We start from the raw sequence: 26,857 nt of genomic DNA on the forward strand, positions 1-26,857 counted from the left end.
CGTCCCGCATGCCTCCAAGTTCCGGAGAGAGGTGATCTGCGAGTGGGGACGGTACAGCAAGCCGTTTGTTACAACCGGCACCATAAACGGACAGATGTTTCGAGAGGAATGCTTGCAAAAGTGCTTGCTGCCCTTCCTCCACTCTCACCGTGGTCCCACGCTTTTCTGGCCGGATCTCGCTTCGTGCCATTACGCAATACCCGGAATCTATTGGTACGAAGCGAAGGGTGTTAATGTAGTTCCGAAGGACGCGAACCTTCCGAATTCTCCAGAACTTCGTCCGATCGACGAGTTTTGGGCAATAATGAAGAAGTTGAAGAAAAACGGAGAAATATTCAAAACCGATGAGGCTCTAGCTTAGCTTAGCTTGACTGACTGCACATATCAATGGTTGCACTCCGTGATCGATCCGAATCTGTAAAATTCTCACTGTACAAGTTTTAGTGACTCAATACCTTGAAGGGTCAATTACGACGCCGGCCACGTTCTTGCAATCAGGTGAGGAGGGGGAAGGGATGTTAGTGTGCGACCTTTGCTATTGGGAGACTGTATTAACCTCTGCATCTCCACAAAGGTATTCAAAACCGATGAAGCTTTGAAGAAAAAACTGGGAGAAATTGTGTACAGAAGATGGGCGAAGCCTCGCCCAAGATCTCATGAGCAGTGTCAAGAGAAATGTACGAGCATTCAGCTTGTGAGAATATTGGAGAGAGCCATGTTGAGAGAGAGAGATTTAGAGAGAGAAGAGAGAGAGAGAGTGAGAGGGGGGGAGAGAGATTGCTGTAAGGATATGAGTGCCGGAGAATATTAAAAAAAGTAGAAGGGTGGTATCCTAGGCACGACCGCATAGTTGACGTAGGACTATAACAGTTTTATATTTCCTTTTGAGGCTCTTTTTGATTTGAGCTCGTGTTACTTTTGGGGGTTTAATCACATTTTTTAGTTTTCTTGAGTTTTTTGACCAATTTAAGCTGAACATCCTCCAAAAGAAAAGTATTTTAGTTCTTCAAGTTGCCGAAGCGGATGACCGGAATTGGTAAAACATTTCCTGATATATGATCGGAACATGTTCGGGTAATATATTGATCATGATGAAAGCAGTACTATGCCTCTAATTACTCGGATGGTAATATCAATTATCTAGGTCGTCAGCCTAAATTCATCAAGTGACACCTCAAACGACTTGGAACTAAAACTAGTTCATTGGTGGCCATATCTACAGTTAAGGATGTCTTGAAAAGTAAAAAAAAAAAACTCATGAAAAGAAAACCATTCCTTTTCGGCATGGTTCGATTTTGGCAACAGTCTGACTGGTTGCCAAAATCGAACGGAGTCTGTATTTAGATTATTTTTTTTTTTGCAGAACTATTTTAGAAGAAAAAATATTCTTTTTAACATTGATGAATACTTTTCATTCTACAACAGTATTTTCTTCAATACGCGAAAATACAACCTTCTATACAGATTTAAATTGAGTACGGTTTAGCAGAAAACATCCTTGGGGCCATCCAGATACCACGTGGACAGCTTTTGGGGGGGGGGGTTGGCTAATGTCCACGGTCCATACAATTTTTTTAGAATTTATATGGACAGTTGTCCACGGAGGGGCAGGGGGGGGGGGTCAAAATCGTTATAAATCTGTCCACGTGGTATGTGGATGGCCCCCTTCTATATTTATTCATTTTGTGAAAGAAGGCTCACTCACCGATCACAAAGCGGCAAAGGTGTCACCTAAAAAACTTTTCCTGTAGTTTTCGTGAAAAAAAAAAAACAAAAAAGAATTCCAGTTTTTAGTCGAAAATGAATATTCACAGAAAATTTAAAATTAACATTGAATTTTCATAAACATTTTAACAATCAATTCAGGTCAATTTGAAAATTTTATCAATAAACAGAATCAGAAAAAAATTTAATCAGTTTTAAGATACTGAAAAACAACGAAAATGTCATATTTGAAAGTCATATGTCTGTTATCCTGAAAAATAAACCGGGCTAGAATGATAAACAACATTAGCCTCAGGAATCAATGTTTGCATAGTGTTGTTCAATTACACATAAGGTTGGGGAACTCTAATATCAAGATTAAAAGAATTTAGTTTTCCAAATTTCACCGCGGGATGCAGCTAGGATTGTCATATTGAAATAAAATAATTTAACAAGCAAAATATAATCTTCAGTACAGCTCGTTTAGCTACCTATTAAAAGATCTGTACGGAGCATTTTGATTTCTATTGTCTTTTAAATACTCTATATTTAGTTATTTGAATAAATCAGAGAAAAACGAAGTGTAGAGTTCAAAAATAAACAACGCATTTTATCTGTACAATGCACCAAAATTATATACCCTGCTATCTGCCTATACCGACACGTACAGAATTTTGTTCTCCCCGGCGGCGCAGCGTATTTTGCGGCACCCGAATAAGCATATTGAATTCTGATATTTGCTACTGTACGAAACAAGAAGAAGAAGACAATTCAAACGGCAATTCGATTGTGTTAACCCAACCCGCCTCACTTTGCGTCGACAGTGGCAATGTAGTCTTCACTTAGCCGGGCTGCAGACAAATGAATATCAAGTTCTTCTGCACTGATAGACGACAAGTGACCAGCGCTCTAATTATACATTGCTCGCTGCAGACACCAGTTCTAATAATATTCTATCAACGTTTAAATTGTCTGATAGTGGAGGTGGTTACGAACTTTCCGATAAAGCTTTACCTTCAAGACATCAAAATAGTCTAGGTTCATAGAAGGAAAGATTAGTTGACCTGTTGGGACGGGGAGATTCTGTCAAATTTTTTTGCCGCTGCTATACAGTAGGGGAGGATTGAACAAAACGCACCAGTTAAGCATTTTCGCGATTTACAGCGCTTCAAATCATTTCAAAGCGACATTGAACGTGTAGGATGATTGTAGGATCTATTTATTGTATGTTTATGACGAAGTTTATTATAAAATACTCGATTTCAATGTCTTTTTTGGTAAAAATTACAATTGCCGCCAAACAAGCCCGTGACCAAAACGCACCACAACAAAGGTTAAAATGCTTCAAAGCAGGTGGCTAATATGCCACTAGCAGAAATCAGCACGCGAAGTGAGAAGCGCTTGAAGCCTCGAAAGTAAAATTTAAATAATGGAACATGCTCTAAGTTGTCAACCAATCTCCTGCAAGCTCTTCATAATGAATTCTGCCCCAATTTTTATTTGATTGTTTTTAGGTAAAAGTTGACGAAAGTTAGTGAAATAATTTGAAATACTCATAGTATTATAAACTCCAACTGTGTAAAGGTTAGGGGAACCATCATAAAAGCTTAAATAAAATACATGAATAATTACATGTTGAACAGAGCCACAGCCAATTGCACAGTTTTTTGAGTGTTTTAGTCATTATGGCACACTTTTTTATATGAGAACTGTGGAGAAGCTGGGTTTTTATGATAAAAGCGAAGAGTTTCGTCATAAAAAGCCACATGTGAAAGTATTTTGAGGAATTAATAGCATAGGCCATCTTACCCAACTGGTGCGTCTTGTACGGTTCTCCCCTATATCACAGCAGGCACTTGGTGTCTACTCATGAAGTCGGTGCCAGGCGTGCTCGCATGTGATTGGTACATTGTTCGTGAAAATTCTACCTTGAAACTTTTATGGAATTTTAACTGTTTAAAAATGAAAAAATAATGATAACTGAAGAATCACAAAATTGTCCATCATTTTATCAATCCATTGACATATTGATTATTGTGATCCATCATGTGGTTACATCAGTATTACCGTTTGAAATCTTTCATTCCAACGTTACACCTTAGTTTTAGTTTCCGCAGAATATATCTCGATATAGTGCGGTTAGACGTAGTCCTACGTCAAAAAAAAAGGTAAAAGGTTTTTATCAAATTGTCAGAAAAGACAAAAACAACTAAAAAGAACAAAACTGTCAAAAACGGAAAAAAATTTAAATAAACTATCAAAATAAACGGGAAATTAAAAAAACGACAAAATATATCTAACATGTTCAAAATGATGAAAAAAGTCTAAAATATCGAAAGCTTGCCAAACAGACCAAATTGTTAAAAGCAAAGCGAAGCCTTGGTGCTACATTCCGATTCGCAACTTGACCTTCTGTTTATTTATACATACACAGACTTCGCCGCCGACTGTTTAGTGTACAGGGCAAATGCGGGACTAGCGCTACGATCCTACTGCCACCAACAGTCTCTCTCAAGCCAAGACTCGAACCTGCGACGACTGGCTTGTTAGACCAGCATCGTACATCGACACCATCTGGGAGATACCAAATTGTTACTGAAGTAAAAATCGTCAGAAAAATACTTCAATAAGAAAAAGGTAAATTTGGGAAATTCAAATTAAATTTAAAAATACATCGAATTTTTCAATTGTTCTCAAATTAAGCTCAGAATCGCCAAAAACGCTTTCTAAACGCCAGAAAAGGCCTTATATGAAAATGATCTCAAATTAAACTCAGAATCGCCATAAAGTCTTCTAAAGGCAAGAAAAGGCTTGCTATGAAAATAATCTCAAATTAAGCTCAGAATCGCCGAAAAAGCCTTCATAAAGCCAGAAAAGGCCTAAAAAGAAAATGATCCCAAATTAAGTTCAGAATCGCCAAAAATGCCTTTTAAAGGCCACAAAAGGCCTAATAAAAAATGATCCCAAATTAAGCTCAGAATCGCCGAAAACGTCTTCTAAAGGCCAGAAAAGACCTTAAATGAAAATGAAAATGAACCTTCTGAACTGCCTATAATCGCATATCAGTCCCATCTGGAAAATCATCGAGTTGAGAAAACAGCGCTTGAAGATATTTTTCTTGTTTTGGGTACTTCACCTGTTTGGGGTGGGGTATTCTTATTTTTTCGATATAATGTAATGAAATTGACCGTAATCATAACTTCTTCATAAAAGAATTGCCTTTTTCGTGAAAATTACAATGAAAAATAAGGAAGAGACTAATATGCGATTATTTAGGCCATCAAAATAATCGCATACCAGTCTCACTATTAACCGCTCGGTGTAGGAGTAGTCATATTTTTCTCAAGTTTTTTGAATATGGGCAGACGTTTATGGCCGCAGACAGCTTCTAAATGTGCTGCATGGAAAATGGCGGAGACGTCTACCCATTACTTACCCCGACTTTAAGGTCGTCGTTGAAAAAGGTTGAAGTCTTGGATTTGCTACTGAATAATTTCCTTTCTTACGTATTCAGTGTTTCGCAATACGTGCTGAATAAAATTATTCCGCATTAGCCCGCACATTTAGCAAATTAGAAAAGTGGTATTGAGAAAGGGGAGTTTCCAATTTCATTACAACAGTGACTTGACGGATGACAACAGCGATGAAAAGAGACACAAGCTGTTTTTAGCTAAGCAACTAGAAACGGTTTCTTCTGAGTTCTGACAGTTTCAACTTGAATGATCATTTGAAGTGAGCAAATCATCCACAGGAGATTAACCCCTTACAGAAAGCAGCATTGCTCGAGGCTTTTATCTCTCTGATTGACAAAATCAATATCCTTTCGGGAATGAACTTTCAGAAAAAGTAGCAGTTTCAATGTTTAATAGAAATTAACTTTTGTGTGGAATTTATTTGAAACAACCTTGCCAACCTTATTGATTATTTGATGATTTTTTAACAGTAAAAAGCTTGAAAAACAGCACCAAGTGTTTGTTGTATGGATTGAAGAAAAAAATATGGTCATACTCAGGAAAAACAGTTGGTGGGACTGATATGCGATTATTTTTAAGATAGAACAATTTGACCTCGCATTTTTTTCTGACTTTTTTCAAATAAAACATACTTTTTTGTTTCCTTAATCGATATTAGAGCAAGAAATAGATGGAATCTAATATTTATCTCAAAAACGAAGGCCAGAAAAGGCCTTATATGAAATCGCCGAAAAAGCCTTTTCGGAATCTCGGAAGGCTCGAAATCGCCGAAAAAGCCTTCTAAAGGCCAGAAAAGGCCTAACATGAAAACGATCCCGAGTTAGGCTTAGAATCGCCGAAAACGCTTTCCAAAGGCCAGCAAAGGCCTAAAATGAAAGTAATCCCAAATTAGGCACGGAATCGCCGAAAACGCCTTTTAAAGGCAAGTAAAAGCCCTATGATTTCTAGTTAAGCTCGAAATAGCCGAATCCCTTTATAAGGCCAGAAAAGGCAAAAAAATGGAAATAATCCCAAATTAAGCTCAGAATCGCCGAAAAAGCCTTCTTGAGGCCGAGAAGGCTTCAAATGAAAATGATCCGAAATTCAGCTCAAAATCGCCGAAAAGGCCTTTAGAAGACCAAAAAAGGAAATGATTTCAAACTAAGCTCAGAATCGCCGAAAAAGCCTTCTTAAGGCCACAAAAGGCCTGACAAGAAAATCTTCCCAAATTAAGCTCAGAATCGCTAAAACGCCTACTGAAGTCCAGAAAAGGCCTCATATGAAAATGATCACAAATTAAGCTCAAAATCGCCGAAAATGCCTTCTAAAGGCCAGAAGTCTTAAAAAGAAATAATCCAAATTAAGCTCAGAATCGAGAAAAAGGCCTTTTAGAGGCCAAAAGAGAAAATGATTTCAAAATTAGCTCAGTAAACGACTTCTAAAGGCCAGAAAAGGCCTAAAATGAAAAAGATTCCAATTTCAGCTCAGAATCATTATAAAACCTTTTAAAGGACAGAAAAGGCCAAAATAGAAAATAATCCCAAATTAAGCTCAGAATCGCCAAAAACGCCTTCTAAAGGCCAGGAAAGGCCTTAAATGAAAATGATTCCTAATTAAGCTCGGAATAGCCGAAAATCCCTACATAAGGCCAGAAAACGCCTAAAAAGAAAATGATCCCAAATTAAGCTCAGAATTGCCGAAAAAGCCTTCTAAAGGCCAGAAAAAGCCTTCTAAAGGCCAGAAAAAGCCTTATATGATAATGATCCCAAATAAAGCTCACAATCGCCGTAAAAGCCTTCTAAAGACCACAAAAGGCTTGATATGAAAATGATCTCAAATTAAGCTCAGAAAGAAAACGCCTTCTAAAGGCCTAATATGAAAATGGTCACAAATTAAGCTCAGAATCCACAAAAACGCATTCTGAAGGCCAGAAAACGCCTAACGAGAAAATTATTCCAAACTAAGCTCAGAATCGCCGGAAAAGCCTTCATTGGGCCAGAAAAGGCTTGAAATGAAAATGATCCCAAATTTAGCTCAAAATCACCGAAAATGCCTTCTAAAGGCCTAATATGAAAATGATCACAAATTAAGCCCAGAATCGCCAAAAACGCCTTCTAAAGGCCAGAAAAGCCAAGAAAATGATCTCAAATTAAGCTCAGAATCACCAAAAACGCCTTCTTGAGGCCAGAAAAGGCCAATAAAGAAAATGATCCCAAATTAAAAAGCCTTCCAAAGACAAAAGGCCTAACAATGAAATGATTCCAATTTAAGCTCAGAATCGCCAAAAACGCCTTCTGAAGGCCAGAAAAGGCCTAAAATGAAAATGATTCCTAATTAAGCTGGGAATAGCCGAAAATCCATTCATAAGGCCAGAAAAGGCCTAGAAAGAAAATGATCCCAAATTAGGCTCAGAATCGCCGAAAAAGCCGCCTTAAGGCCACGAAAGGCTTAACAAGAAAATAATTCCAAACTATGCTCAGAATCGCCAAAAACGCCTTCTGAAGGCCGGAAAAGGCCCAACAAGAAAATGATCCCAAACTAAGCTCAGAATCGCCGAAAAAACCTTCTTTAGGCCAGAAAAGGCTTGAAATGAAAATGATTCCTAATTAAGCTCGGAATAGCCGAAAATCCCTTCGTAATGCCAGAAAAGGCCTAAAAAAAATGATTCCAAATTAAACTCAGAATCGCCGAAAAAGCCTTCTTAAGGCCAGAAAAGGCTTAAAATGAAAATGATCTCAAAATAAGCTCAGAGTTGCCAAAAACGCTTCCTAAAGGCCATAAAAGGCCTAAAATGAAAATGATTCCTAATTAAGCTCGGAATAGTTGAAAATCCCTTCATAAGGCCAGAAAAAGCCTAGAAAGCAAATGATCCCAAATTAGGCTCAGAATCGCCGAAAATGCCGTCTAAAGGCCACAAAAGGCTTAACAAGAAAATAATTCCAAACTATGCTCACAGGGCTAGTAGCGAATTCGGAGCAAAATAATAGTGACTTTAGTGACTTTTTTCATTAAAATAGTGACCAAATAGAGACTAAATAGTGACCAAAAATATACAAGAGGGTTTTGAAATTTATTGTTGAACCATAAATGTATTGAATTTTATCTGAAATTTATGTCTTTAGAACATAGAATGTACACGCAAAAGTTGGATGGTGCGAAACCAGTACAAAATTGTGCGTTTTTAGCGCAATTTTTGATGTAATTCGGAACCAGTACAATGATTGCGTGTTGGGCATAACGCAATTAATGCTCTAGCGTTTCTCCAATGTATTTGGCAGCTCCAAACTACTACACCTTAACAGTTTCAACTGGTATCAAGCAGCATTGCAAAGCGAGCGAGAAGCAAAATTATTCTCCTCCTTTCTGCTTGAGGACGAGACAAATGCTACGCTTTTCAAGTCTTTTGCACACACGCTTTCGAGATAATTTTTCTTCTTCATGCATTCCTCTGAATAACAGCAAGCACGCACCGACAGTATGAGTGAGACTAACAACACTAGTATTAAATCAAGTATGTACAGCACGGGTGTCTCGCTCATTTCTTGAAGCAACGAGATATCGCCTTGCGCGTCGCAATCCGAATCGAAAGAGAAGCGAAAGAGCAACCTGCAAATTGTATGTGATGTATCTAGTCTAGCCACTAATACACTCGACGTGAGAAATAAAGTGTCGGTATATGATACATATTCTGATTTCATTCTATGTCAATGTATTCGCAGTACAACTGTTGCGTTATGCGTTTCACACATTTATTGTGCGATTTCTGTGCAACATTTGTGCGAATCGGGAAGACACAATGATTGTACAAGACATCAACTTTTGCGTGTAATAACACCTTGTTCAATATATTCTAATACAAGTTTTCGAGTTATATGTGTTAATGAAAGTATGTAGTAAAACGATTGTTGGTCAGTGACTGCCCTTGCACATTATTCAAACATCTCAAATCATGTGAAGCTAGGCGAGATTTCGTTTATTAAACCATCGAGAAATACAAGGAAACATTCTCTTTGGCTATTGTTGAAAATTCTGTCGGCCACGATCAGCAAGGATGCCGCAAGTCGTAAATTTGTGACTGTCATGAAGAAGCGTGTCCGGCGAAATGAAAACGTTCAGTTTGTAATTCCCAACCATCTGAGTATATCTATTGAATCGGTCCACAATATTTTGGCCGATTCTTTTAGAAAAAGAGGCTCGATAGAGTGAAAATGATACTTTCACAACTCGCTGTTCGCGAGTTCATTGTTTCTGATGAGAAACTATTTGGCCTGGAGTGTGACTGGTTACACAAAACAATCGAATGTGGGCAGCAGCAAGAGACAACATTTCAGAGTTCTAAAGGAGTGTTCCTCGATTGCAGAGTACAGCTTTAGTGATGGTCTCGGGAGCAATTTTCAAGCGAGTAAACTTCCTCTGATTTCCATCACAAAGACGCCGAATTTAATGCTGTTTATTATAAAACGGTAGTTTTGGAAAAAAACGTTACCCCGTGTCTTGGAAAACTCTTCAGAGCTAATTACTATAGGTATGTTCTAGCAAGACGGTGCATCAGCGCATACTGCGAACTTGACTCAAGGTTGGTATAGGGACAATTCGAGGGACTTTTTTAATAGAAATAAATTGCCGTTAAGTTCACCTGATCTCAACTCAATAAACTTTTTTTTACAAAATCACCAACTTAGAAAGGGGCCATCCACATACCACGTGGACAGCTTGGGGGGGGGGGGGGGGTAGTTGGCTAATGTCCACAGTCCATACAATTTTTTTAGAATTTATATGGACAGTTGTCCACGGAGGGGGATGGGGGGGGGGGTTAAAATCGTTAAAAATCTGTCCACGTGGTATGCGGTTATCCAGAAAATCTAGGAATCCGTGCCGCCTGTGACAGCTTCGAAAAGCGTTTGAAGTTGGTTAAGCTAACTAAGGGAGGGGTTTTTCAAATTATATTAAAAATAGCATTGTTCGTTCCGAAAATCTGCAAAAACAATACTAAGCCTGTTTGTCCCATCAATGATTTTCCACGCATATTTAACCCACTTGACATTTTCTAATCGGATTCGTCCCACTAAACACTCGTTTGTTTGATCTGGAGCATGGGACAAACATGCGTAGAACGGTTTATCATTATGGAATTTCGAAATGGTATCTGGTAAACACCGGTAGGTTCGGATGATTGAAAGCAAAATCCTACGAGTTGAGACCTCAACACGACTATGCACAATATAAGCTTGAAATTTTTGAATCCACTTCAACCAGGAGGAACAGTTGATTTGAGACAAGCAAATCAAACTTTAAACGGAATTTCACGCACAACACTGGTTTAAGACGCGAGTAGCTTGTAGAATAAACCTTTACATTCCTTTGCAGCTCTTAGACAATTCGTTCGTAACTATTCTGCACTGTTCCTTTCGATGAGAAATTTGAAAACATTGCCTGGCATGAAACTTCTATGATGGAAAAGTTATTTTTGTTAACTTACAAACCGAACTGTTCAAATATTCTGTAAATGAGAAGCAAGCTTTCTAAAGTATGTTGCAATACAACAATTGTTAATTTATACATTTAAAGCTAAAAATGTGACTTAAGTGACCATTTTGTCGTCATATAGTGACTTTAGTGACTTTTTAGCGTAAATAGTGACTTTTTAGTGACTAGGCTCAAAATAGTGACAAAGTCACTAAAAAGTAACTCGCAACTAGCCCTGTATGCTCAGAACGCCAAAAACGCCTTCTGAAGGCCAGAAAAAAACAAAAAAAAGGATCCCAAATTAAGCTCAGAGTCGCCGAAAACGCTTTCTAAAGGCCAGAAAAGGCTTGAAATGATCCTAAAATAAGCTCAGAATCACCAGTGCGTCTTGAACTGTCCTACAGATCAGACGTTTTTCGGTTGCTTGTGAACTGGTCTTTGACTGCCTATAGCTTCAAATTTTGTGTTTTGTCAGTGTGTCTTTTAAAGACTACCTGAAAGTTATTTCCCATCAGTCTTTCTCAAGACTACCTACTTTTGAATTTAACATTTGTTTTAACTTTTTTCTTATCACCTGAAATGGCTGGACGGAAAAAGAAACCTCGCATCGCTGTGGGGAGGAAAAGAGAGGCATCTCTTTCTGACATTTCCAGTGTCTGTAGTGACAATCCTTTTGATATTTTGCCTGAGCAAGAAGCTGGTGAAATGGAAGTTACCAATAATGAAACTATACAAAATATAAAATCTTTAAAAAAGGATAAAGTTCCACCTATTGTGGTAACTATTTCTTCTGAATTTAATATATTCAAAAAGGAACTTTCAACGTTTGTTTCTGACGTTAAAGTTACCTATCAAATTGGCCGTAGAGGTGAATGTCGCTTATTAGCCGACTCAGTAAAGGGTCGTGATCGTCTTGTTCAGTATTTAACTGACAAGATGTACAAATTTTTTACATATGACACCAAGAACGCCAAGCCGTTCAAGGTTGTCTTGAAAGGTCTCACCAACGATCAAACCGTTGATGAGATCAAACTTACTTTAACAGAATTACTTGGCATAGCCCCTACCCAAGTAATTCTAATTAAACAAAACAAAAATCACGAGGCGAAAACAGTCAGAGAACTGGAATTTCCCTTGTTAATTATTTAATTAATTTTAACCGCAATGAGGTTAACAACTTGAAATTTTTTGAAAAAGCACATGCTTTGTATAATGTGCGTGTAAAGTGGGAAATTTATAGGAAGTATGGCGGAGGTGAAAAGCATATCCACCCAATGCCGTACTTGCCAACGTTATGGCCATGGTTCCAAATTCTGTAACATGGACCAAAAATGTCTTAATTATGGAGACTCTTCTCACAAAAAGGACACATGTCCTGTGAAAGAGAGTAAAAATTTTCGCTGTGCGAATTGTAACGGCAACCATATGTCAAATTTTTATCAATGCCCAGTCCGTTTAGCAATTGTTAAGGCAAGGCAGGGTAAACAAAATTCAATTTCTCAATTAAAACCAACTTCAAAACAAAATTCTCCAAGCGTACCAGTGACGCATAGTTTACCTACTCCTTTGCATACCCGTTTAACTTATGCACAGGTTACAGGTAGTTCGAACATTATACCGCCTAGTGTTGGTAGTTCGAAAATGACCGTTAATATGGGTAAGCACAACACGCTAGAAAATAATTGTACACCTATTACTCCAGCTAATATTGCTGCCGAAAATATTTTTTCTAATGTCAACTGCCTGGGGCCTATTACGGTAGGTAAACTTTCTTTTTTGCAACAGGCAATGTTAGATCTTATGAACGCCATGTTGCAGGCAAATTCAATGTTTGAAGCCATTCAAATAGGCACAAATTTTACTATTAAAATTGTTTCTAATTTAAAATTTAGCAATGATTTTAAATAAAACAATTAAAATATTAAATTGGAATGCTCTCTCATTGAAGGCCAATGAGAATGAGCTTTTTAATTTTTTAACAGTAAATAATGTGCATATTGCAATTATTACTGAAACATTTTTGAAACCTAACATAAAATTAAAATATGATCCCAATTACGTGGTTCATAGATATGATAGGATTCAGGGTTCCGGCGGTGGAGTTGCAATTGTTATTCATCGCCGAATCAAACATCGTGCTCTTCCCCATCTTGAGACGAAAGTTATTGAAACTTTGGGAATTGAAGTTCAAACTGAACTTGGGATTTTATTTATTGCCGCAGCATATTTACCATTTCAATGCACACGCGAGCTCAAAAATTATTTTAAAGGTGATTTACAAAAACTCACCAGAAATCGTTCGAAATTTTTCATAATCGGCGATTTTAACGCTAAACATCGTTCATGGAATAATTCTCAAAGAAATTCCAATGGCAAAATTTTATTCAATGATTGTTCTTCAGGATACTATTCTATTTTGTCTCCGAATAGTCCTACATGCTTTTCTTCTGTAAGAAACCCTTCAACAATTGATTTGGTGCTAACAGATCAAAGTCATGTATGTAGTGATTTGATCACACATGCTGACTTTGATTCTGACCATCTTCCAATAACTTTTTCTTTATCACATGAATCAGTTTAAAACCCTATGAGCTCTGTTTTTAATTATAACAAGGCTAATTGGGAAAGATACAAAACTCATATTGAGAGAAATTTCAATAATGAGCTTGATTTACAAAACGAAGTGAATATTGATTCCGCTTTGGAAGCATTGAAATGTGCAATTGTTGATGCCAGGAATTATTCTGTTCCAAAGGCTCAAGTGGAATTTGATTCATCAATTATTGACGAAAATCTTCAACTTCTAATTCGTTTGAAAAATGTCCGCAGACGTCAATATCAACGTTCTCGTGACCCTGTTTTTAAAACTATTTATAAAGATTTACAGAAAGAGATTAAACATAGATTTACTCTTCTGAGAAATCAAAATTTTGAGACTAAAGTTGAAAAATTGAAACCATATTCAAAACCATTTTGGAAGCTGTCGAAGATTCTTAAGAAACCTTCAAAGCCTATTCCAGTTTTAAAAGATGGTGAAAGTTTTCTTGTATCCAATGAACAAAAGGCTCAAAGACTTGCTCAGCAGTTTGAGAGTGTTCATAACTCAAATTTGAATTTTGTAAGCCCAATTGAAAATGAAGTCACACGTCAATTTGATTTAATTTTTTCCCAGAATTTTTTACCTGCAGAAATAATTGAAACTAACTTGAATGAGATTAAATCAATTATTAATAATTTCAAAAATATGAAAGCACCTGGTGACGATGGAATCTTTAATATACTCATCAAACATCTCCCTGAGAGCACAATGGAATTTTTAGTGAAAATTTTCAATTGCTGCTTCAAAATTGCATATTTTCCCAAATTATGGAAAAATGCAAAAATTACTCCCATTTTAAAACCGGATAAGAACCCAGCTAAAGTTTCAAGTTATCGACCAATCAGTTTGCTTTCTTCAATAAGTAAACTGTTTGAGAGAATTATTCTCAACAGAATGATGTCACACATCAACGAAAATTCAATTTTTGCAAATGAACAGTTTGGATTTCGCCATGGGCATTCCACAACTCATCAATTGCTCAGAGTTACTAATATGATACGAGCCAACAAATCTGAAGGTTATTTCACTGGAGCTGCTCTTTTAGACATAGAAAAAGCATTCGACAGTGTTTGGCATAAAGGTTTGATTGCGAAATTGCAAACTTTTAATTTTCCAATTTTCCTAATAAAAATTTTAAAAAATTATCTAACTGATCGAACTCTGCAGGTTGTCTATCAGAATTCAAAATCTGATAGATTTCCTGTCAGAGCAGGTGTACCTCAGGGTTCAGTCTTGGGTCCAGTCCTGTACAACATATTCACTTCAGATCTTCCTGATTTGCCTCCAGGATGCACAAAGTCATTGTTCTGCGATGACACAAGCATTTCCGAAAAAGGAAAAAGTCTTCGTGTCATATGCAGTCGATTGCAGAAAAGTTTAGATATTTTTTCTTCCTACTTGCAAAAGTGGAAAATCTCTCCCAATGCTTCTAAAACTCAAATGATAATTTTTCCGCATAAGCCTAGGGCTTCTTTCCTCAAACCAAACAATAATCACGTTGTCAAGATGAATGGGGTTATTTTAAGTTGGTCCGACAAGGTTAAGTACTTGGGACTAATTTATGATAAAAAACTTATTTTCAAAGAGCACATTGAGAGTATACAAGCCAAGTGCATCAAATATACGAGATGTTTATATCCTCTCATTAACAGGAATTCTAAATTTTGTTTAAAGAACAAACTTTTGATTTACAAACAAATTTTTAGACCAGCAATGCTTTATGCTGTACCGATCTGGTCAAGTTGCTGTTCAACAAGGAAGAAAATGCTCCAAAGGATTCAGAATAAAATTCTGAAAATGATTTTGAAGCGTCCACTTGGTTTGGTACACTCGAATTACATAGACTTACTGGTGTTGAACCATTAGAAGCTATGTCAAATAAAATTATTAACAATTTTCGACAAAAATCGTTGCAATCCTCAATTGCTACGATAAGCTCTCTTTATAGCCAATAAGTTAGCAATTAAGGTAGTTGTAAGTTTACTTCCCCTTTTCTGACAAGTAGGTTTAAATCCCTACGAATGATAAGTCCTAATTGCGAAAGCAAACAAATCCTAACAATTAAAATTACAAATTTCTAACAGTGTTGAGAAGTCACCATTTGTGATTGGACACACATACTCATTATTTACTAATATTTATCATAAATACTTAAGCTACTAACAAATCCCCCCTTTAATAAAAAAAAAAGCTCAGAACCACTAAAAACCCCTTAGGGGCCATCCACATACCACGTGGACAGATGTTTAATGATTATTACCCCCCCCCCCCCCGGACAAATGCCCATATAAATTCTTTTTTTTTGTAAGGACCGTGGTGGACGTTCCACAATACCCCACCACCCCCCACCCTCCAAGCTGTCCACGTGGTATGAGGATGGCCCCGTAGAATGATCCCAAATTATCGTCGCAGGTGAAAATAGGAAATATTGGTTGAAAATGTCACAAAAAATAAAATTAAAACCAACAATGTCGAAGAAGGGGAAAATTTCAAAAAAGGAAATCCACCAGAAATGAAATTATAGTTTTTAAAATAGAGTTCATTTCATTGCAAAAAAAATTGCAATCAGTGATATTTTGTAAAAAAAAAACATCGAACTGTCTCCCATTTCGTTCTTTGATTAAATTTTGTAGATTTAGTATTTGAGTTAAGCAATCAAAATACCTATTACCCTAATAAAAATTAATTTAATATCTTGGAGATTTCAAGTATGCAAGGGTGTTTTAAATATACCACAAAGAGGTGTTGTCAACTCTATATAGGCTTCCCCAACATTGCAGAACGTAGAACTCATAACAAATAATATAATTCTGCAAGCCATACAAAAACTGGACTAAAACATGTTAGGTTATCTATTCAGATTCATATTGAAAAAAAAATTCTTCTCAGAATCTTAGTTCCTGATATTAATATGACACTTTCATCGACAGAAACGTTTCAACAGATTTGAAGCTCAGGTTTTAGGTTTTTTAACCATAACATCAACCTCATTTTTTTTTGATTTACATGCCCTGTAAAACTCACTTTGCAATTAACATTTCATAAACGATAAGTTTAAGTCGATTATAACGCTCCATTCATGAGCAGAGAAGAGCATGAAATATCACAACTGTTACCACTTACCGCGTCCGACGCGCAACTTTGCAGGGATATTTTCAGCTCGACTTCTCTCCTGAAATCTGAAAGTAGAAAACAAAAGCTCATTTCAATGACTTCTCGATCTTGATGGAATAAACGATACCGGGGAAATGTAAGACAAATGATAACATCTGAATATAACGTTTCCACCGCGAAAACACGGCGAAGTTATTCAATATCATTTGACGAAAAAAAAACCGAACCTACGAACAGACAAACAAACATACGCGCGCAGGTGGTTGGTGGTCGTGTCGCGTTACATAAAATCAGCACGACCATGCCGACAGAGACCGCACGACGAAGCAGCAAGCGAGAGCCTGCGTCTATTGTTTCACAAACCGCCGGGATCGTCCGAGAACTGTTAATTAATTATAGTCGGTCGTTATTACACGTTCTCGCGATTTGTTCCTGGCAGAAAAATGAGGGGAGGGGGGGTAGTAAAAGAGGGTTTTTTATGACGACGATGGCGATGGAATATGTCAATATAGCATCTCTTTAGGTATGTTGCTCTGAATGTGTATCGTCCTGTGTGCCACCGCCCGCCAGCCCGCCAACTAGCCTGGTCCATTTCCGGAAAATGTCGGTTTGTTAAATAGCATTCGAGCTGGTTTGGTCAGGTTGAAATGCTTTGCGAATTACATTCCAGCCCGGGCGAAGCAATCACCAATGCTAATTATTTCGTAACCTTTTATTATTGAAATTACAAAAAAAAAATCGATCCACATTCCCACCCGTTTCGAAATGCAATTTCCTTCGTATCCCACTGGAAAACAAATGCTGAGAAATTCCTGCAAACGACAGATCGCATCAGTAACTTCTTGCCAATCCGACATACAGCACACAGTTGATTGAATTAATTAGAGAAACTGAAACAGGTTTGACTCCGAGCCCGTACCATTGGTGTACCCCTCGCGCAACAGCAGCAGGGCACACCTCAGTGCGCGCTCTCTCGTATAACTTGCCCAGTCATGCCTGCACCGTTGTTATGTTCTATCTTCGTACCACCCACGTTAGGACGTTCCTTGCGCTCTCGATCCGTGCACTATCGTCATCATCGGTTCCCGCCCGTTCCTCCTTCACCACCACGCTCTCGTACTCAGTCTCGTTTATTATTCAACAACGAAAAGCACACACAGTGAGTCAACCTTCTTCTCTTCGTCCTCCTCCCTTCTCAGTGATCCAGTTCTTGTTGCCTTAATTTACATGTGATACTAGAATTCTCCGTTTATTTCGCAACGTTTTGTGCCGGTCGCCATGTAGCGGGCAGCACAGCACAGCACAGAAGCCAATTTTCAAACCATGAATGTGTGCACGATCTGATTAACTGGGGGGGAAAACCGGATTGTTTCCTGTCTGGTTTCGCGAAGCATTTTCGTGCATGCTTCGGGAATTAATCAGCAATCGTCAGCCAAAAGCTATCAAAATGATGACGAAATAGTTGTTGACGACTAGTTAGTTTGAAAGCCGCCAAAAGCAACTATTCTTCTCACGCAGTGCTTTTCCGATGGATGCGGAAGAAGAGAAACAAAAAGTCTAACGAACCTCTGCGCTGCGTGTTTTCGGTTTTATGGTATTTAAAAAAAATCTACACAGTCACAAATAAACAACACTAACGAAGGCCCGAGAAAGATCAAGATCAAGCAGAGCAGGCAGAAATGAAAAAAAATTGTTTTGTCGAGAGGGTTGTTGGAAGCAGAAGAAAAAAGGCTGAATTTAGCTGCCAAGCGACACCAACAATTGGGAGGGTTATCGCGAAGTAAACAAACGCCCACGTGCGTGGGCTAGGTTACGTACGCACACGCAGGCCGTGGCAAAGCTTGCTTCGCTAAAATGAGATAACGAAAGAAAAAAATCAAAAATCAAAACAACATTAGATTGGCTTTCTATGGTTTTCCCGTTTTTTTTTTTTTTTAATTTAAACTGGGGCAAGCTCTCCAGTGTAATCCATCGCAGTAGGTCGTCATCGTCGCAATATTGCACATCATTCCCACCCGATGCTGCTCATCCACGTCTGGACTGACTGGTGCTGCTCTGTGTTTGTGTTACTGTGTTATGATGCCGCTGTTGTGTGCGAAATTTTGCCCAGGGTAGCTTGAATCGGTATTGGTAGCACCCAACCGCCGCCCGTCGTTTGATAACAGCACACCACGGAACGACACAGCACACAAAACACGCCGAAAGTCGCCGAGTTCTGGATCGAAAATGGCTTACTTACTCACTTCGGGTTACTCAGTATGCAAATTATACTGCAGGTTTAATAGTTTTGGCGCGTGTTAAAAGAAAGTACCATTCATTAGTGTGGCACGATGTACCGGGACCGGATTTTAGCCATGCTCCCTCCTTCTCCTCTATAAGGCGTTTTTTTTTTCTTTATTTTTTGCCTTTCACAAATGAGTAGCTAATAAAACAAAGCAAGCGGATTTTATTTAGCGAGCGATTCGCTAATTTCGAATTGTAATAGGGTTTTCCTGCGAGCGGAATTTATTCGCAGCGTTGTTTGCAACGTGAGTTTCACCACTTGTGGAATCATATGCTCACAAAAAGGCGTTTGCTTTTTAAAATACAATTTGTTCACACACAGTTTCTTGTGATTCTTTCAATGGTACTATGCTAACATAAAGTGTTGCTATACTCCTTCACTAAACACGCAAATTAATCCAATTTTTTACGAAGATTTCCGAGCTTGAATCTTGAAAATGTTAAGCAATTCTGCCGATGGACAGTATTACATGTAACGACCCAGGATTGATAAACTAATCGGGATATTCGGCCAGGAATGGATTACAGCATGCTATAATCCGCCGACAGAATTGCAGAGACGTCTCGTCCACCTGTTCAAACTGTTCATAGGACAGGTAGACAATCTCAGACAAAAAGTTAACCATTTCACATTTTTGGAGTGGATGAAAAGTCATCGATAGTAATTTATTTGTAATTGTAATGTTATCCCGAACATGCTTATTCTGTTGTCAACTTAGTGTAATCTTATGCGCCGTGAAGAATGTAACCTGATGAGCTACACTTCAAACTACGCCATACACCTCACACGCAACGCAACCCACACTCAGTAATGACTACCGTTTGTTCAGGCCTTTCATTTGAACCGAGCGTCGTTCACACTTCTCTGCGACAGGGCAAACGCAGTCTGTTATGTTCACCACTACTAATGCAACGCCTTGCGTAAAAATGACATTTTTGGTTCAAACTCATTGTTGAACGAAAAGCCGATAGCAACGAGAGAAGACATTCTTTATACACCCTCTCTTCAGTGTCTTTTCACTTGTTTCGTTTTGCCTTTCTGTTTCTTCTCACGACACGACATCATTAAAATTTGAGAGAGTCCATGTGGCCGCGAGAGTACGCAGATTTCAATCTTCAGAGCTTTCGTAGCAGATTCATTATTTTTCTGGATGTGGTGGTGTTCTTTGGTTTTCATTCAAGCCCTTTCATCCATTTTGTTCATTCGAAAACTTGAACGTCGTATAGCCCGTATAGTACACATTTGTCTTTTTACGCGCTGCTCACTTTCTAGTTTAAAATTTTATCATCGTCTAAGGAAACGATTTAGCATCGAACAAAAATTCAATAAATAAAGCTAGGTTCTTTACTCACGTGAAGAGTTTGAAGGCAAAAAGATAATAAACACAATTTCGACTATCGTTAGAAAAAACCTGCAAAAGGTTTATTCTGAAACGCTTTAGCTGGCAGAATGATCTGGCATTGCCTAACACAACGGCATCCGTTGAACGAACTTTATCAGTTCTGTAGGGCCAAAATCGGTCATAGTTATTGAGAATCATGATAATAGCTGTGGAAAACAGATTTCCTCTATAAAATGAAGCAGATATCATTATTCTACGAAGAAATTATCAAAAATTAGCGCTCATAATAGACAGTAGGACTTCTTTGCTATATAGGTAAATAAAACTTGTCAAATCTTTTTTCACAATACTATTGTTTCAATGTTGCGAAAATTGATTGAACAGGTAGCCCACTTGGCCACGCGTCGCCTCTGCAGAATTGAGTAATGTACTTTACATGACAATGCCTCTTTTCACCTGATTGTATGTATGTAGCCAGCATTCAATGCAGTATCCAGTTTTCTGGTATTTTCCAATCCAAAACCTTTTATCATTTCCCGTATATGAGCAGCTGGGTTCAAGAAGATCCGATGATTGGTACGCTTTTGACGTTGACTAAGGTCTATATCGAAGTTAGGCCCCTGAATTTGAAAATCTAGTAATTCAACCAGGGAAAACCAGAGAAAAGTGGTCAGGTTTTGAGCGCTTATTTTGCAGTCATCTATAATCAGGTTTTCGAGGTTTTGGCATCAATCGATCAGAAATTCTTTTACGGTTAAATTTATGTAACAAAAACAAACTTTTGTTTGAGATACACTACTGAAAAATTGGTAATTAATATCGATTGTCTAAATCATACCGCGCAGCCAATCACTACCTCTCTTCCCAAGCACAGTCGACACTAACGGATACAATCGATCTGACTTTGTTGTTATTGTTGTTGTCACTTTCTGTTTCCGATGTTTATGCTGCTGCTAGCGGAAAAAACCTTGCAAATATGCATTTTTTTGTTGGTGTTAATATTACGACAGCGGCCGGCGCCCCATAATTCTGATTCCAAAACCGCACCAGTGACATGCGGACGCTAGGTGATAGCAGCTGAAAGGAGGAAAAACAAAATAGTACCGGTCATCTCGTGCCGGTTTGACCCGTGATGCTGCAAAATACTAAAATGGCTGGAATTCTGGACGGAAACCAGTAAACAAGAAATCGGCAACTGGCACCTTTTGGTGCCTCGCAGTTTTATAATAGAAGCGGTTAGTTGAATTTTATGTTTTACAATTGCTGCTGTTAGCGGAAAAAAACCTTGCTAAAATGCATGTTTATGTTGATGTTAATTTCACGACAACGCTAGGTGTTAGCAGCTGAAAGGAGGAAAGACAAAATAGTACCGGTCATCTCGTGCCGGTTTCACCCGTTATGCTGGTGGCTTTAGTAGTAAATGGCTACTGCAAAACACTTAAATGGCTGGAATTCTGGACGGACTACCAGTAAACGAGAATAATCGGCAACTGGTACCTTTTGGTGCCTCGCAGTTTTATAATAGAAGCGGTTAGTTGAATTTTATGTTTTACAAAATGCTGCTGCTAGCGGAAAAAACCTTGCAAAAATGCATGTTTGTGTTGATGTTAATTTCACGACAGCGCTAGGTGTTAGCAGCTGAAAGGAGGAGAGACAAAATAGTACCGGTCATCTCGTGCCGGTTTCACCCGTTATGCTGGTGGCTGTTAGTAATAAATGGCTACTGTAAAATACTAAAATGGCTGGAATTCTGGACGGACTAACCAGTAAACGAGAATTATCGGCAACTGGTACCTTTTGGTGCCTCGAAATTTTGTTACAGAAGTTTTGTAAAAGAAGCGTTGCAATTCCCTCTACTATTTGCTTCAATGGAATTTTTTTTTTCTTTTTATAAGAATACGGTAGTCAACGTCATGCGGTCGTGTCTTGAATACCACCCTCCTACTTTTTTTGAATCCGTCAATTTAAATTGATCTCCCATCGCTTTCATGATCTTCTTATAGACAACCAATGTGTCATCCACGTCAATCGTAAATATTGACCTGCCACCTTGCTTTCGAATTAATAAACATGGATCCGATGCTGCTTGCTGGAAACTAATTCTTTTAATCGCTTCATCGATATTTCACATTCGACTGCTCTTAATCTTATAGGGACTTTTGAAGCAGATATGTTTTATTCTCATCCAAGGGTTGAGATAAGCGCTCTTAACGTCAACATATTTCACTTGTATTTTGCGGTTTGTCTCGCCTTTTAACGGAGCTAGTACCGCACTGTGATGCTTTTTTCCGTAGTACGAAACTGCTCTTTTCGCAATTTATTTTCGTCATTGAAGGATTTTTCTTATTATTTATTTTGTACCTGGTAGCGTAAAGACGAACCTTTTTTATTTGCTACATACGGGTTTCTCAATGCTTCACAATATGAAACTTAGCTGAAACAATGCTTACACTAATTACGGTTCCAATACTCCAGACAGCCCCTTTTAACAGCTGGGCGTTTAATAACAGAAAGTATCATGTTGTAGTTTATCACACCTCTTGGGAGGAATTAACAGGTTCTGTAGGCGACGCCCTTGGAATGGTAAAAGCTTCTTTTACAATAGTGATGGAGATTGCTTTCTGATCGCCCTAACTAACACGCAGAGAATCCTGAGTAAGAATTACCAGGATACCTATCACTCGGTGATGAAATCGTGAGAGGAATCGTTTTTGCGATACGGACGGAATATTTTTACGCGGTTTGCATGCCAGGGGTTTTTACGCGATGTTTTGAATGAACGCGTATTTTTTTAAGCAGAAATTTGAATCTATCATGTTGCTCACGCAGAATTTTGAATAACCGCGGTTTTTAACGCGGATTGTTGAAATACGCAATATGATTTTACGCGCATTTTAGAATTACGGCGTTTTTGTACACGGAATTTCGATTTAACGAGTTTTTTACGTGAATTTTTATAATACGTTTCCCCGCGTGAAAAAAACCTGACTGTATAACATAACACTGAGCAATACGTATCGTAATGTATAGAATGGTATTTCAACTTGCTTCCATTTTTAGATCATATTGTGCTCCTGGGAAGACGGAGGATCTGAAATGAAGACTAGAACTTGTTTATCTTTTTCTCAGTGTTCTTGTTGCCAATTGAATCCTGTAGCTTGTTAATTCTGTCCTGGAAGTATACGAAACCTATGTTTAGAGGTTATATTGACCAAACACTTGTGTAACTGGCGGTTAACAAATGAAAATTTTCATTAAAAAAAAATCCATTCGAGCCTAGATTCACCAACACAGACAACCTGTAATGAGAATTCTTCGGATACGAAAACTCTCACTTTAACTGTTTTGAGCACGATGGGGAGCACGATTCTAGTAAAAACTCCATAAAAACAAATAAATAAAATCAGGTCAAATTCCATTTATATTATATATTTTCAGAATCGGGATAACATCCAGACCCGGACGAACACATACGATTCGCATAGATTCTTTAGGATTCCTCACATTGGATTCCTGAGCGTCCTTGAAAAGGATTCCTGAAAAAGAATCCTCAGGAATGCCCTGTATATGGCTCTAGGGTTCTTGAAATAAGAATCGTGAGTGGGAATCCTCCGGATCGCGTTTGCGAGTCCTTTCACGATTCCGTCACCGAGTTATAGGTACCTGGGAATGGATCCTCTGCGTGTTAGTAAAGGGAGACTGAAAAATGACCTCTAACATCAATTCGAATTTCAAGATGGCGACTTCTGGTTTTTATAAAACCAAATATGGGTACTTCTGGAATCAATGTGATGCCTAGGTATTAGAAAACGACCCTAACAACAGTTCGAAAGGCTTGAAATGAACAAAAAAATCAACTCCAAATTCACCCTAAATAATTGTAAACCGTCTCTGAAGGTTGTAAAAAGCCTACAATGGAAATGATGGTTTAAACCCCTGTATTTTAAGAAAAGGTCGAAATAAAATAGCCAAAACAGGTTCAAAATGCTTCTTAGGTACAGAAAAAAAAACAGAAGAACCTAAAAATTCGTTTAAATACATGGCAAAAATGGTAACTAAAGACCCTGATCGATTTAGGCACGGTTTGATTTTGACACTATTCTTTCCGCTAACTAATTTAAGCTCAACAGCCGCCAAAAGGATGGTGTTAAATTCGTTTATGTTACCAATGCGGATGGCCGGAATCGGTCAACTGGTTACGGATGTATGACCGTAACATGCTCCGGTAATATAATGGTCATGAATAAAACATGCTTAAAACCATGCCATTCCAATAATTACTCGAGTAACTAGTCATCATGAAGTGTGTAGATCGTCATAGGCCACATACGGACCTGCCCCGGATGAACTCCGGACACTCTTGGATTATTGAACCAACACCCATCACCCCATTCCAAAAATGATACATTCAAAACTATAGAAATGGCCTGAGAAAGTAATTTTACAAAATTTGAACCAATTATTGCGAAATTCTTTTCCAATACCCCCCATTAAATTCCTTAGTTTTGGAACATATCTTCGGAAAACCGAATTTCCGGGAAAGAGAGATTTTTTTCGAGGCACCGCTAACACTCATTTGAAAGTAGACCATTTACTTAATCTTTTGGCATTAAAACTATCGAAATCGGATTAAAATTGCAAAAGATGCAAGAATTTTAATTTGTGGGTACCCGAGCACATAATGGTCAAAGTGGAAGATTTTGTATCCGATGAATTCTCACAACACGATTCCTATTCAAGAACCCTAGTCCCATAGACAGGAAATTTCTGAGGATTGTTTTTTCAGGATTCCTTCTAACGGACGCTCACGATTCCAATGTGAGGAATCCTAGGGAATCTATGCGAATCGTATGAGTTCGTCCGGGCAGATTGCGCGTGAATACATCTAAGTGATACCACAAGAATTTTTCCAGCGGACATGGAACCTGCACTGGGTTTAACGTGAAGTAATTCGCCGAACATGAAGTGTGGTAGCATCAACATTTGGAACAACTTCTAGCGTGTGGCTATAGTGGCAGCAGAGGTAGAGCCGTAGATTGATCATAGGCTTGCGTAGATTTTTCCGGCTTGCTGGTTTATCAGATTACCCCATTCAAGATTGTTTAAATCCTCCGTCTACTCGATAGTTTGTCCATTATAACAGGAGATAGTAGATTGGTTAGAGCAGCGTTTTTACGGCGACACTTCAGGAATATTGATAAGATAACGAATAGCTGGTTTCGTTGGGACCATTCCAAAATTCGTGCGAGATCGCAGTCATCATGAATCTACTTTTCGTTAGAGTTTATGAATTCGACCGTTTGTATCGGAAGACTAGGGTTTTATCGTCGAAAACCTCAACTTCCAAACATTCAGACAATTGGGTGGTCGAAACCGTAGTGCAAGGCGGATACTGCTTGTAATAAATTATAATTCTTTCTTCACGACGGTCACCACAGTTATTTCTGACAACGTTAAAATTTGTAATGGCTGTGCTGTCATCACCGTTCCTCGATGGAAACCAGGATTTGAAGCAGGCAATCGTCTAACTTGACTCACGACCGAGTCGAACAGTTTCGCAGATGAGCTACTCGTCCAAAAGTACCAAAATCACCAATACAAAATAATCTTTTGTAACAGAGGTCTATGATGTTAACGCATTCCATAGAATTTTATCCATTACTAACACACAAGACAGATGTGACTGCTTCCTCAAACGATCCAATGGTCGAATACAAACGATGACCTAATTTTGTACATCCTTGCTGCCTCACATAAAACATAATGAACTACAAACTGCGTCCTCGATGAAGGATAGCTTCGTAACAAATCGATTGCAGGAGCCCGAATATTCTGATTTATTCTAATTGCGAATAATTTTCACGAGTATTTCACTTAGAACTGCTCTTACACCACGCTTGTGCAAGGCAATCACCTTCGACTGGTTGAAGTCATTTCGCAACAAAACGCAGAATACATTGTGATGTAACTTGTGAAAGTGAGCTGGAATTACATCCGATCCGCAATTTTTTTTTTTCAGTACCCAGATCCTCAGTTGAAACAGTTTCTTGTCAGAAGCAGATAGCAGGAAACTGCAGTTTTTAAGTGGAGTCAAACTTTATTGTTTCACTGAAACTATTGCTGAGCTTAACCGGGGTCCAACATTACAAAAATTTCCATTAAAATCATTTGTAACTGTTCCACCATGCGCGACGACATTTATGAACGGTTAGAGACAAAGCATACCACCAAATATATTAAATACCAATAAAGTTCACTTACGTGAAATTATGAAGACAAATTGAAAATGACAGACGCGTTAGTCACCTTTTCGACCGCTAGGTGCACCACTTCTGATTTTGTTCTACACGACATGCGAAATAGAGTAACTTTTGACAATAATATTACCCTAATGGGTACACTGAAAAAAATTCACATTTTATTGTGAAGTGAACTCGGCCGAATATTTCATAATAATAAAGTTCACTTATGCATAAGGCAATCCATGGGTGGTGTTCCACGGTTTGTACGTTTGTCGACCTCCGACAATATTTTGAGTTGTAAAATGGCGACTTCCGGTGACTGGGAAACTGCCGAAAATGACCAAATACCACCTAATATGGGTGTTTTTTTAACCAGAATGACGCTCAGAGGCCAGAAATTGTCTCGAAATGCCAGTTTGAAATCCAAGATGGCGACTTCCGGTTTTTGAAGAATCAGACAAAATTTTGAATTGTAAGATGGCGACTTCCAGTGATTGGAAAAAAGAGGAAAATGACCAAATACCACCAATATGGATGTTTCTTTAACTAGAATGACGCTCAGAGGCCAGAAATTGTCTCTGAATACCATTTTGAAATCTAAGATGGCGACTTCCGGTTTCTGAGAAACAGCGAGATATGACCAAATACCATCCA

At 38.2% G+C, this 26,857-nt stretch overlaps 1 protein-coding gene across 5 annotated transcripts in view; it reads right to left on the reverse strand.

Annotated features, from left to right (window-relative positions):
• LOC129718890 (signal transducer and transcription activator) overlaps positions 1-26,857 on the reverse strand; it is a 148,906-nt gene that overhangs the window by 110,774 nt on the left and 11,275 nt on the right. For all 5 annotated transcript variants that reach the window (XR_008727073.1, XM_055670089.1, XM_055670092.1 and 2 more), the window contains exon 2: positions 16,345-16,400. The gene's annotated coding sequence lies outside the window, so the exon portion shown is untranslated. The remainder of the gene's footprint in view (positions 1-16,344; positions 16,401-26,857) is intronic.

The sequence above is a fragment of the Wyeomyia smithii genome, chromosome 1 (assembly GCF_029784165.1).
Source record: "Wyeomyia smithii strain HCP4-BCI-WySm-NY-G18 chromosome 1, ASM2978416v1, whole genome shotgun sequence".
NCBI lineage: Eukaryota > Metazoa > Arthropoda > Insecta > Diptera > Culicidae > Wyeomyia > Wyeomyia smithii.